Source organism: Suricata suricatta, chromosome 2 (assembly GCF_006229205.1).
Source record: "Suricata suricatta isolate VVHF042 chromosome 2, meerkat_22Aug2017_6uvM2_HiC, whole genome shotgun sequence".
Taxonomy (NCBI): Eukaryota; Metazoa; Chordata; class Mammalia; order Carnivora; family Herpestidae; genus Suricata; species Suricata suricatta.
The window spans coordinates 52745602-52757148 of NC_043701.1; the positions used below are offsets into that span (position 1 = coordinate 52745602).

The window sequence follows — 11547 nt, forward strand, 5'->3', positions numbered from 1 at the left end:
AAGTCTAATTACATGAAACAGAAGTTGGTGTTTTGATTTTTTACTTTGCTTTTCTGTTCGGAGTGTCATTGTAACTACTGTATTGTAAATGATGGAAAATAATTGCATATGTTAAAAAATAAATTGTGTTATATTAAAAAAAGTACAGAAAAAAATAAATTTAAAAAATTTAAAAAATAAAATAAAGTTGAAAAGAACTGAAGAGATGTTAATAATAGTTGGAAAAACAAACTATGAACAAAGAGATTGACATTTAGCGGAAAGAAGATAGAAATAAGGAGAAAGAAAACAGAGCCCAGTTGGGGCCACACCTCTGGTCATAATCCCCTTTTGTTTTCCTATCCTAACCCTCCCCAACTGTCCTTCCCTCTCTCCCTCAGTGGATGATGAGCTTGGCTCTGGAAAGAACACTGACTGCTCCATGGCTGAGGTTAGCAGATCAGCAATCCCCACCCCTAGCCTCTCTTCGCCCCAGGCAGAGAAAGCACACCTTGCTGGAGTAAACATTTTATCCCCTATGCTTTTGTGTTTTTTCTGGTGCCCAAGGTGTTTTTGATCCAAGGGACTCCATGTAGCGCCTGGCCCCTGGCTGTTGGCTTTGCTGCCCAAAGGCACATAGTTGAGGGAGGGTAGGCGGAATATGAGGACTGATACATAGCCTAAGCTCCATTCCACCCCATCCTCTATGCCCTCTGGGGTCTACATCTGCACAGAATGAAATGCACCCTTCCTGATTCCAACTTAGGTTTGTTTATGGAAGCCTTTGCCAGCCCTCTGCAAACCCATCTGTTACCCTCTACTCATCTCCGGTAAGGGTCTTACCCTAGGAACAAACGCCACTGGTTCCCTTTACATTCATGTTGACTCTTCTTCAATTTCACATCCTCTTTGTCTCTCCCACATTCTATTTCTTGAGCTTGTGAAACTGTACACCCATCCAGCTCCTGAGATCAAATAATTCTTTAGATCCTTCATTCCTGAAGCTGGGATGTATGTACCATCAAGCTGTCTAACCTTGGACAAGTTACCTACCCACTTTTAACTACTTCCATTTTGCCTCTGGAAAGTAGAAAATGTACTGCAAAAACCTCATAAGGTTATTGTCAAGATTAAATTACTTAGTCCCTGTATAAAATAATGCTTTGTTCTTAATAAGCATTAACAAATGTTGGATTACACCACGACAACCATTATCATTATCATTATCATTATCATTCACCGCTTACCCTGCCCAAACTCCTCTCCATGAATGTCTGTATTCACCTGTTTGCCCAGGGTTATTTAAGCTATTCTTGATTAAGAGTGTTTATTTGGTGGAATTCTATTTAATACAAACATGTAAATACGAAGATACTAGACCAAGGATGTTGGTGGCTTAAATGGTTAATTTTCACCCAACCAGTTGATTTGTATATCTGTCATCAAATTTCCTGAATCAAACAACTAAGGACTGGGTATGTGAAAATATAGTGAAAGAATAGAAATGTTTTATTTTTCTTTACTTGCCACCAAAAACTTCAAGGGACATATTTCTTATTCTTCCAGAAGTTATAATTGGCACCATATTTTTAAAACGAATTTTAATGTCAGTTTGAAAACTTAATCCTTTTCTGATAACTAAACCAAAGAAACATCATCCCAAACTGTATGATCTGAATAGCTAAGCTTCACTGTTTTCAATCTGAGAGTCCAGATATCTAAATATTGCTGAATTACTAAATTGCGATCATTAAGAATATGATTGCTTTATACTTCATTATTTCAGAGAAATTTGTGAGTTTTGATACCTCTCTGCATTCAGTGTCCTCTGTCACTTGCTTCTATACTTTTGCACAAATCCAGGTTTTGTTCTCTATAGTAGTATTTTAAAGTTTCATAATATATTTATGATAGATCAAATTGGTGACTTAAAATATAATTTAATTATTGATGCTGCATAATGAATGTCAAGCCTAAAAATAATGAACCAGTTTCGGATTCTTACCTGGTAAAAGGAAGTGCAGAAAAAACTCCCAACAGAATAAAGAAAACAAGAAATTACTTTTACTTAGAACCAATAAAATTTACCTTTAATAATAATATTTTTAAATTATTTTTCCTTCTTTATCCAACACATTCTTTGTATTGTGTTTTTTCTTGCTACTTGACTTCATCATACACCTTTATCCAACAGATACATTAGCCAAATACAAGAAAAGTCAGAGTTTCTTTTCAGTGCATTTTTAGAAATGTCACTTACTGTGATATATGTCATGAAATGGAAAAGGGCTGATAATGATCCAGGTTGAGTAGAACACCAGAGCAGGGAGGGTCTTTCACTCTGTAATAGGGAAATGTAGAGAAATACAATGCACACATGCTGCTGTCAGCTCAGAATGCTACCTTAAAAAATAAAAAAAAAGCATATCTGAGAAGCAGGAAAGTGATTATTCTCAAAGATTCAAAACAGTATTTCAATATCTGTGGCTCTAAACGCAAGAATCAGTAGCATTCAGCAATCTAACCAGAAGGTCAGGCACTAGTTACCGGGAATAGCATTGCCCAGTCCACGGGACCTTAGACACTAAACAGAAGGGAAGAAAAAATGTCCTGCCAATAACAATAGGAGATGAGGAGGGGGATGTGTGGCAAGAAGTCAAGACAACAACTCTGACTTAGAGAATAAAAAAGGGAATCAATGTCAAGAAATGGATTAAATTTATGGATTGTGTCTTCCAAATAAGGCAGAAATTGTTGGTGAAGTTCAAAAACGACATGCATTAAGAATAATTGAAAACAAAACCCACAGGACTGGCTGTAATTCCATGTGGATCATTCCTACAGTTTGAAGTGCCCAATACACAGGTGGGGCCTTAACCTGAGGGGGCAAAAGAGAGCCAATGAGATGCCATGTTCTACTGTTGGGCAAACGACCCTTTACCGATTCTCAGCTTTCCCTCACTATTGTTTCTTCTCTTTGGTGTCTTTTTAAAATTTCTAGAAATTCTCCATTAAGTATACTAGCTAACAGGCTTTATATTTTGCAAAGAAAGCCCCTCTGTGCCACAATAAATACTTTCTTAAATTTTAAGTAATTTTAAATTTAATTTTTAATTTTACCTTTAATTTTCTCATTTAATGAAACAATCTTGTTTCAAACATTTACTAGCTCTCGATTTGATTTTTCTATTCTCTAATTCAAATTTTCAAGGTTGAATTGAAAATGCTTCTAAAAGCTTTGGGATTTAGATAAATATTTCTGAAGTATTAATTAGTCCTTTATTCATAAAATTAATAGCAAGTATACTCTAAGATTAAAAATAGAATTTTATGTCTATGAAAACCTATAAAGTTATTTTATGTTTATAAAGATATAAAGTTTGCATTAACAATTTATAACTGAACAAAGCTTTAACTCTGTTGTTGTTATTTTTTAAGTTTATTTATTTATTTTGAGAGAGAGAGAGGTGCACACACATGTTCAGGAGAGAGGCAGAGAGAAAGAAAGACAGAATCCAAAGCAGGCTCTGTTCTGTCAGCACAGAACTGGATGTGGGGCTCAATATCACAAACCATGAGATCATGACCTTAGTTGAGATAAAAAGGCAGATGTTTAACCACCTCTAAATTTTGTTTTGTTTTATTTTATATTATTATTTCTGGGCATTTTATTGAGTCATATGCCTTGACCACTCTCTATATCATGGGATGTAGTCCATGGACACCTTTTTAAAATGTTTTATTTATTGTTGAGAGAGAGAGAGAGAGAGAGAGAGAGAGATAGCATGAGCAGGGGAGGGTCAGAGAGAGAGGGAGACATAGAACCTGAAGAGAGGCTCCAGGCTCTGAGCTACCTGTCAGCACAGAGCCTGACGCAGGGCTTGAACCCACAAACTGTGTAGATCATGACCTGAGTCGAAGTCAGACGCTTAACCGACTGAGCCACCAAGGTGCCCCTCTTAACTCCTCTTCTGACAACAGCTAAGCCTACAGGGGAATGTTTATTAATCAATCTGCAGTGCGTCTGTCCCAATGCTAATTCTGAACAAAAAATAATCTGGCTATTTGGATTCAAAATGTGTACAAATTTTTACATATCAGAAATTATTTTCTTTACTATATTAATTTCTTCTGAATATCGAAGTGCTGAGTGCATCACCACATTTGTATTTTAAAATAACAATTATTGTAGATAAATTGCATTATCAGGAATGACCATTTGGGGATAAAAAGACAGATAAGCACAAAGAAGGCAACAACCTATGAATAAATGCCTCATCTTTATTATTGAATTGGTTTACAAATGCCTAGCCTTTGTTATGCATAAATACACATATGTATCAAAATATAGTGATATTTTATAACTTATACTGTGTAATATGTATGACCAGCCAATTCATTATTAAAATATTTCCTTCCATATATGATACGTTAGAATATGATGATTATTATTATTATATTTTTAGATTTTTTAAGTTCTAGAGCAGGAAAGAATGGATTATGATGCCAAGACTAGAATTTAATAAAGATTATAAAGACATATCATTTATTTACCATGTGTTCCATTCATATCTAAGAAAACTTCAATAAGAATTTTTAAAACCATTTTTCTAGAATAAATTATAAATATTTGGGGGGAAATTTTGTTAAAGAGATATTTTACCGACTTACAGAACTTAAAATGAAGAAGAACCACAAGAGAAGAGAAGATTTCTTTAGTAAGTAACAAAGTTGAACTTATTTGGGTAAAACTTTTATTTTTTTCTTTATATAAGCTTCAAAAAGTAACAGATAGAAAATTATATTCTTTTGCTATGTGGGTTGGAATAAGTTATGTAATTAGTTATATAAGTCAAAGGACTGTAAATTACTCCTGTTAGGCTCAAGGATGCAAATGAAACCAGATGTCAAGTATTTAAAAAACACACATTGAATTTTATCAAGGAGAAACAATAATGGAAAAGAAAGAATAAAGACAGGGAGGAAGGGGAGAAAGTAAGAAGACTGGAAATGCAGGAAGATGGCAGATACGGTGAAATGTGATCTTTGGTTAGAATTTTTCTCTCTTGTTTCATGTAACTAGTAAGCACCTGTCCAAATCTTTGGATTCTGTGAAAATAATTAAGATCAAAATGTTTTCGTATAACCAAGTGGCCCTTCCTAACCTTCATTATGTGAGAGCCAAGTTGTGGAGTGATGTCCCAAGAAAGGCCACACTGTAGTGTCATTTGTAAGATCCTGAGGAGCATAAAAATCAAGCTTCCAGATACGGAAGGAACAGGTCACCGGAGCAAAAGGCATGGCATAGGGGATAGAGCCCATGTTGCTGTAACAGGCTTGTATGGTGAGAGATGATGAGCACAGCATAGCATATAAACTTCCTCAGGATCTTACAAATGACACTACAGTGTGGCCTTTCATACACCTGAAACTAATGCGACATTGTGTGTCAACTTATTCACAATTTTTTTAAATGAGGAGAAAAAAGATGTCAAAAGGAGAGAAAAAAATGTCTATGCATTCTAGAGAAGATTCCAACAGCTTTCCTCATGTCTGTGTCTTAGCTCTTTATGTCAGACCCAGGCTTACATTTAACATAGTTTATTTGAACACAATCCACTTATTTATATATTAGTAATCTTGTCTTCACATGCTTAATGCTTGTCGCTTAGTCCCAAATCTTCCCTCTCTAAATTAATCAAGGTGTTGTTGGGGCATCTGGGTGGCTCAGTTGGTTGAGCATCTGATTTCTGACCAAGTCACAGTCAGGTTCACAGTTCCTGGGTTGTAGCCCAGCATCAGGATCTGTGCGGACAGCTCAGAGCCTAGAGCCTGCTTCAGATTCTGTCTCCCTCTCTCTGCCCCTCCCCTGCTCGCACTCTTGTCTGTCTCTCTCAAAAATAAATAAACGTTAATTTTTTTTAATTAATTAAAGTGTTATTTAGGATAATGTATCTTTTTACCTTAAATTTTTTTTAATTTTTAGATAAATTTTCTTATCCATATAGTAAGAATATCCATCCATCTTGGTTGGATATATTGAACCGCACAATTTCTGTTTGGATTGTTTGAAATTTATTGTTATTCTTGAGAAGTGATCAATTTTGTAACCGTTTTGAGCATTCAAATAAAATTTAGTGTCTCTGTTTAGAGTGCATATTTTTTGATAAATGGCTAATAAACCAACAGAATTAATTAGGTAGTATTTTGCTTTTACTACCCATTGGTAGCATCATAATGTTAACATCTGACATTATTATTGGAATTTCAGTCAATATTTTTAGGCAGTGAAAAGAGGTGTTGTATAACATGTTTTAATATTTCACTTGAAGATAATAAAATTTTCAGTGTGGACTTTATCTCATCCAATCTGATTTTCTTTTGCCTTGAATCTTTTTCTGTTGGATGTTAATATAGACACCTTCGCTTTATCTCTCTTTCATGTTCAAACAAATTTTAGTCCATCCCTCTTTAAAAAGTTTTTAGTTTATTCATTTTTGAGAGAGAGAGACAGAGCACAAGTAGGGGAGGGGCAGAGTGAGAGAAGGAGACACAGAATCTGAAGCAGGCTCCAGGCTCTGAGCTGTCAGCACAGAGCCCCATGCCGGGCTCAAACTCACAAACCAGGAGATGATGACCTGAATGGAAGTCGGATGCTTAACCAACTGAGCCACCCATATGACTCCAGGCCATCCTCCCTTTTAAATTTAAAGATGCATTTTTATATCATAGCATGTATATTTCTAGGTCTAACTTAAAAAAATAATAAAAAGAACTATCACATATTTTCTCAGTATGTTCTCCTAACATTTTTATAGGTAACCTTCTCAGCTGTGGGGGAAAAATAGTATAAATACTTAAAAGAGGTGTCAATATTACTGGTCTTTGACTTTCAGGTTGTTGTTTATGTAGAACAAATTCAATAACATTAAGAGGAAGCACAGTCGAATTGTTCTACCTACGCTCCGGGTTCTTCCACGACCCTGAGCAGCCAGCCTCCTGCACACAACTGAGAATGCCCAGTTCCCTGCCTAAGTCTGTGCGCTAGGGGTCCCTCAGGCTCAGGGTGTGCTGCACGGCCCTGAAATCTGCCTTTATGGGGTCAGAAGTACCCTGGCGCTAGAAGCGCTGTGGGCCAGTTTGCAGGAAATTCTGAGTTCTGAAGAGTAGGAGCACATCTGGGAAGGAACCAGGAGGCTTGCTGGGGTCCAGTTCAGGGAGTGATGGACTTACAGCCATGAAAGGGGCCAGAGGGGAGACCCTCCTGCCACTTTTCGGAAGGCAGCATGGATGCTAATGTCCAAACACAAAGAAAAAAAGCACAACTTTAAAATGTAATGAAATAGGGGCACCTGGGTGGCTCCGTCTGTTTAGTGTCTGGCTTCAGCTCAAGTCATGATCCACCGTTTGTGAGGTCAAGGTCCTCATCCGGCTCTGTGCTGACAGCTTGGAGCCTGGAGCCTGCTTCCTAGTCTGTGTCTACGCCTTTCTCTGCACCGCCCCCCCATCTCTCTTAAAAATAAGCACTAAAAATATAATGGAATAATTGGCAACCTGATAAATACAAACAAAATATAAACTTCCTGGTAGCACACTCCGTAAATACTGTGCACCTTTATGGGCATCTTAAATCAATAGACCCACTTTGTTTTTTGTTAGAAACGGTCAGTATTTTAACGATTGGGAAATAATAATTTTCAGGTGAGTACTGAGTTAAATCATAAGAGGTTAAAAGGGAACTTAAATTCTATAGAGTTCTATCTGATTTAAATTAATCTGAAAGTGCTCAATATATTTATCACAACTTTCCACTACTAACATTAGCACTAATGAGACTGCTGTGTATAGTCCAAGATATTTGGAAATGTAAACTGACACACATAATCTAGAGAGGAATCTGGAACTGTGCAGCATGTCTTATATATTATAAAATGACTTAACCCATAATGCCACTCATAGGAACTTATTTTAAAATAAAGAAGATATATTCAAGGAAAAAAGTTTATTTCTTATGGAAAAAGTGACAGGCTACTTAAATGACTATATAAATGCACCAAAGTGCATTTAAAAAGGATAAAATTATGTTGTTCTATAAATGTTTGTATTTTTTAAAAATTGTTTAAAGTTTACTTATTTTGAGAGAGAGAGAGAGAGTGCACTCATGTGTGTGCGTGAGTGAAGAAGGGGTAGATAGAGAGGGACAGAGAGAATTCCAAGCAGGTGCCATGCACCCCTATATAAGTATTAATATATATACTTGTGTGTTCGTGTTTGTTGTTACTTTTAAAAGCCATAATATTGCAGGTGCACCTGAATGGTTCAGTAGGGTAAGTGTCAGACTCTTGGTTTCAGTTCAGGTAATGATCTCACGGTTTCATAAATTCAAACCACCCCCAACCCTGTACTTTGTTGGGCTGTGTGCCGGTGGCCTGTTTGGAATTCTCTGTCTCTTCTCTCTGTGCCCCTCTCCAACTCGCTTTGTCTCTGTCTCTCTCAAAATAAGCAAGTAAACAAAAAAGTTATAATTTTGCAGAGATAATAAGTATTTCAACTCACCTTTTTCTTGCTTTCCATTTTTGTGATTTCTCTTAATAGTTTTCACAAATAATCTTCGAACACCTGGGTGGTTCAGTCGATTAAGCATCCAACTCCTGATTTTGGCTCACGTCATGATCTTTGCGTTCGAGTCCCGCTTCAGGCTATGTGCTGACAGTATGGAGACTGTTTGGGATTCTCTCTCTCTCACTCTGTTTCTTTCCTGCTTGTGTGCTTTCTCTCTTTCAACATAAATATATAAACTTTAAAAAAATCAACAATAACAACAAAACAAGTACTTTAAACCACACAAAGTCAAGAAAGCCAGGTTCCTCACTGATTTCAGAGCATTTTGAAATGCAGGTATCTTTGGCAACCTGGAATGAGTCCCATTGCTGTCGGAGGGAATGAGTCTCTTTGCAGTTGGCCCCAAGGGCAGATCAGTTCTTGTCTCCTTCATTCACAGAGGTATTACTAACAGGCTGATACATGAACTGACTTGCTCTGAATGTTTGGGCATAATAGAAAGAGACGATAGGATATATAAAATAGAGAAGAGTCTCTATTTGAAACTTGCTATCTTACTGTTCCGTGGCATAGACCATAAACAATACCTTTATCATTGGCATACTTTTAATAGATGTTTGACACAATTACATAGATGATTCTAGCATATTCTACATTATAGCTGAAGGTGATATATTTATTCCTGCTTGTATACAGAGAAAAATGACTAGATGTCATCTCTCCACATATTATATAGATTGTAATTTTCCCTCATGTTCCATGGTTTCTGAAAATGTCAATTTAGGTTATATGATTTTTATAATTGTGCTGCACCACAACTCCAACCTATTTTTGCTTGGCCAAAAAAATAAGTGTGCCCATTTTTTGTGAGAATAAGCAGTGAATCATTGTGTCTTACCTCCTGGAATTGTAATAATGTCAGAAGAAACACACACACAGAAGAATAAAGAGAGCAAGTTTACATTACTTTCAATAATTCATTAAACACATAATGATTTGGTGCCTACTAGTGTTAGGATTGGGATTTCAGTGCTGAGTAAATCAGACACATCCCTACCCACGTGGCAAACATTCAATGATCCATGCGGCACTGAAATAAATAAGTAAAGCAAATAACTACTGACTGCTGTAAGTATCAGTTGATAATTTGTAGAAAGAATTTTACATTCTGTGCTAGAATCTGGACTGCACTGCCTCTGGATGACCTGCCCTGTACTGAGGGCTGGTGCAGAAAAAGGACACAGAAACTTACCGAGAGAAGAAGGAACGTTGGCTGGTTCAGGAGGACAAGCCTCTCATCCTTTGTGCCTCTACTCAAGCTTTCCATAGCCCCAGTGGATAAATACAAATACTTATTTTCATGGGAAATTGCAAGTCAAACCATAACAGAAATTTCAGCATGGGTTTGCAGCAAATGAGAGTGATCTACAGTGACTTGTGCCACATGGCACTCTTGCCTAGAGGTCAGCCAGGGTTTCTGGACAGGCCTGCAGGGAACATGCATTCACAGGGGCAAAACTTTGGCATCTGAACAAAGAACTACCATGAAAGAAATGCAGCAAACAGCCTGATACAAGGTCTTTAGAACATAACACCTTGATCTGCTTTGTAATTATACATTTGTTGGCATTCTCTAGAATTCTATATAAATGGACTCATTAAAAAAGATATACTTTTTTGTGTGTCTGGATTCCATTACTCAAAATAGATTTTGAAATTTATCCATGTTGTTGCTTTACTGGTAGGTAATTCTTGGCACTAGCAAGAGTGATCATGGGAAGAAAGAATAAAAGAAAGAAAGAAAGAAAGAAAGAAAGAAAGAAAGAAAGAAAGAAAGAAAGAAAGAAAGAAAGAAAGAAAGAAAAAGAGTAGGAATGAAAGAAAGAGTAGGAAAGAAAGAAAGAAGGAAAGAGAAAGAAAGAAGGAAGGAAAGAAAGAAGGAAGAAGGAAAGAATGAAAGAAAGAAAGAAGAAAGAAAGGGAAAGAAGAAAGGAAGAAGGAAAGAGAGAGAAAGAAAGAAGAAAGACAGAAAAAAAGGGAAAGAAAGAAGGGAGGAGAGAAAGAAGAAAGAAAGAAAAAGAAAGAAAGGAAGAAAGAACGAAAGAAAGAAAACGAAGAAAGGGAAGGAGATGCACACAAATGAAACACTAAATGAAGAAAAGGAGAATCATTCTTAAGAAAAGGAATCATTACAGACACAGAAGAGCATCAACAAAAAGAAACCATATTATCAACAATTGAATGCTAACAAATTTGAAATCTTAGACAAAACGGGTCAGCTCCACAGGGCACCTGGGTAGCTCAGTTCGGTTGAGCATCTGACTCTTAATTATAGCTCAGGTCATAATCTCACGGTTCGTGGGTTTGAGCCCCACGTCGGGTTTTGTCCTGAAAGCATGGAGCCTGCTTGGGATTCTCTCTCTCCCTCTCTCTCTCTGCCTATCCCCTGCATATACACACTCTCTCTCTCAAAAATAAATAAACATTAATTTTTGATGGGTAGGCTTTAGAAACATATATAATGTCAACCACTGGCACAAAACTATATAGAGACATTTAATAAACCAATTAAAGAAATTGAAATGATCTCTCCATCCCTAAAATCCCAGACCCTCATAATTCAATGGGCAAATAGTACTATTCAAAAAATTAATTTTTATATTATGCAAGATAGAAAGTAAAAAAGAACTACAGCTGCCCATTATATTTTTTAATCTAGTGTGACCTAGAATGACATAGATGACCTAGAATGACAATAGAATACAATTATATTTTCAATTGCAAATATAGATAGAAAAATCATGGAGTAAAATATCATTTAACAAAATACAATAACAAATGAAATAGAGTGGATTATAACTAACTAGGGTTTATCCCAGGAATTCCAAGAGGGCTTAAATTAGAAATGTAACTCACTGCATTAATTTATTAATTGTGATCAATCTAAAAGAAATTATAAGTATTTATATCAAAGCAAAAACATACTAACCCCCTCAAAATCTAATT

General features: G+C 36.2%; 1 long non-coding RNA gene across 1 annotated transcript in view; it reads right to left on the reverse strand.

Moving 5' to 3' along the window:
• The window catches only part of LOC115306174, a 50933-nt gene extending 42289 nt beyond the window's left edge, over window positions 1-8644 (reverse strand). The window contains exons 1-2 of the long non-coding RNA XR_003915221.1: window positions 8536-8644; window positions 2240-2320 (exon numbers count right to left, since the gene is read on the reverse strand). This is a non-coding gene — a long non-coding RNA (uncharacterized LOC115306174). The remainder of the gene's footprint in view (window positions 1-2239; window positions 2321-8535) is intronic.
• Window positions 8645-11547: the final 2903 nt, after the last annotated feature.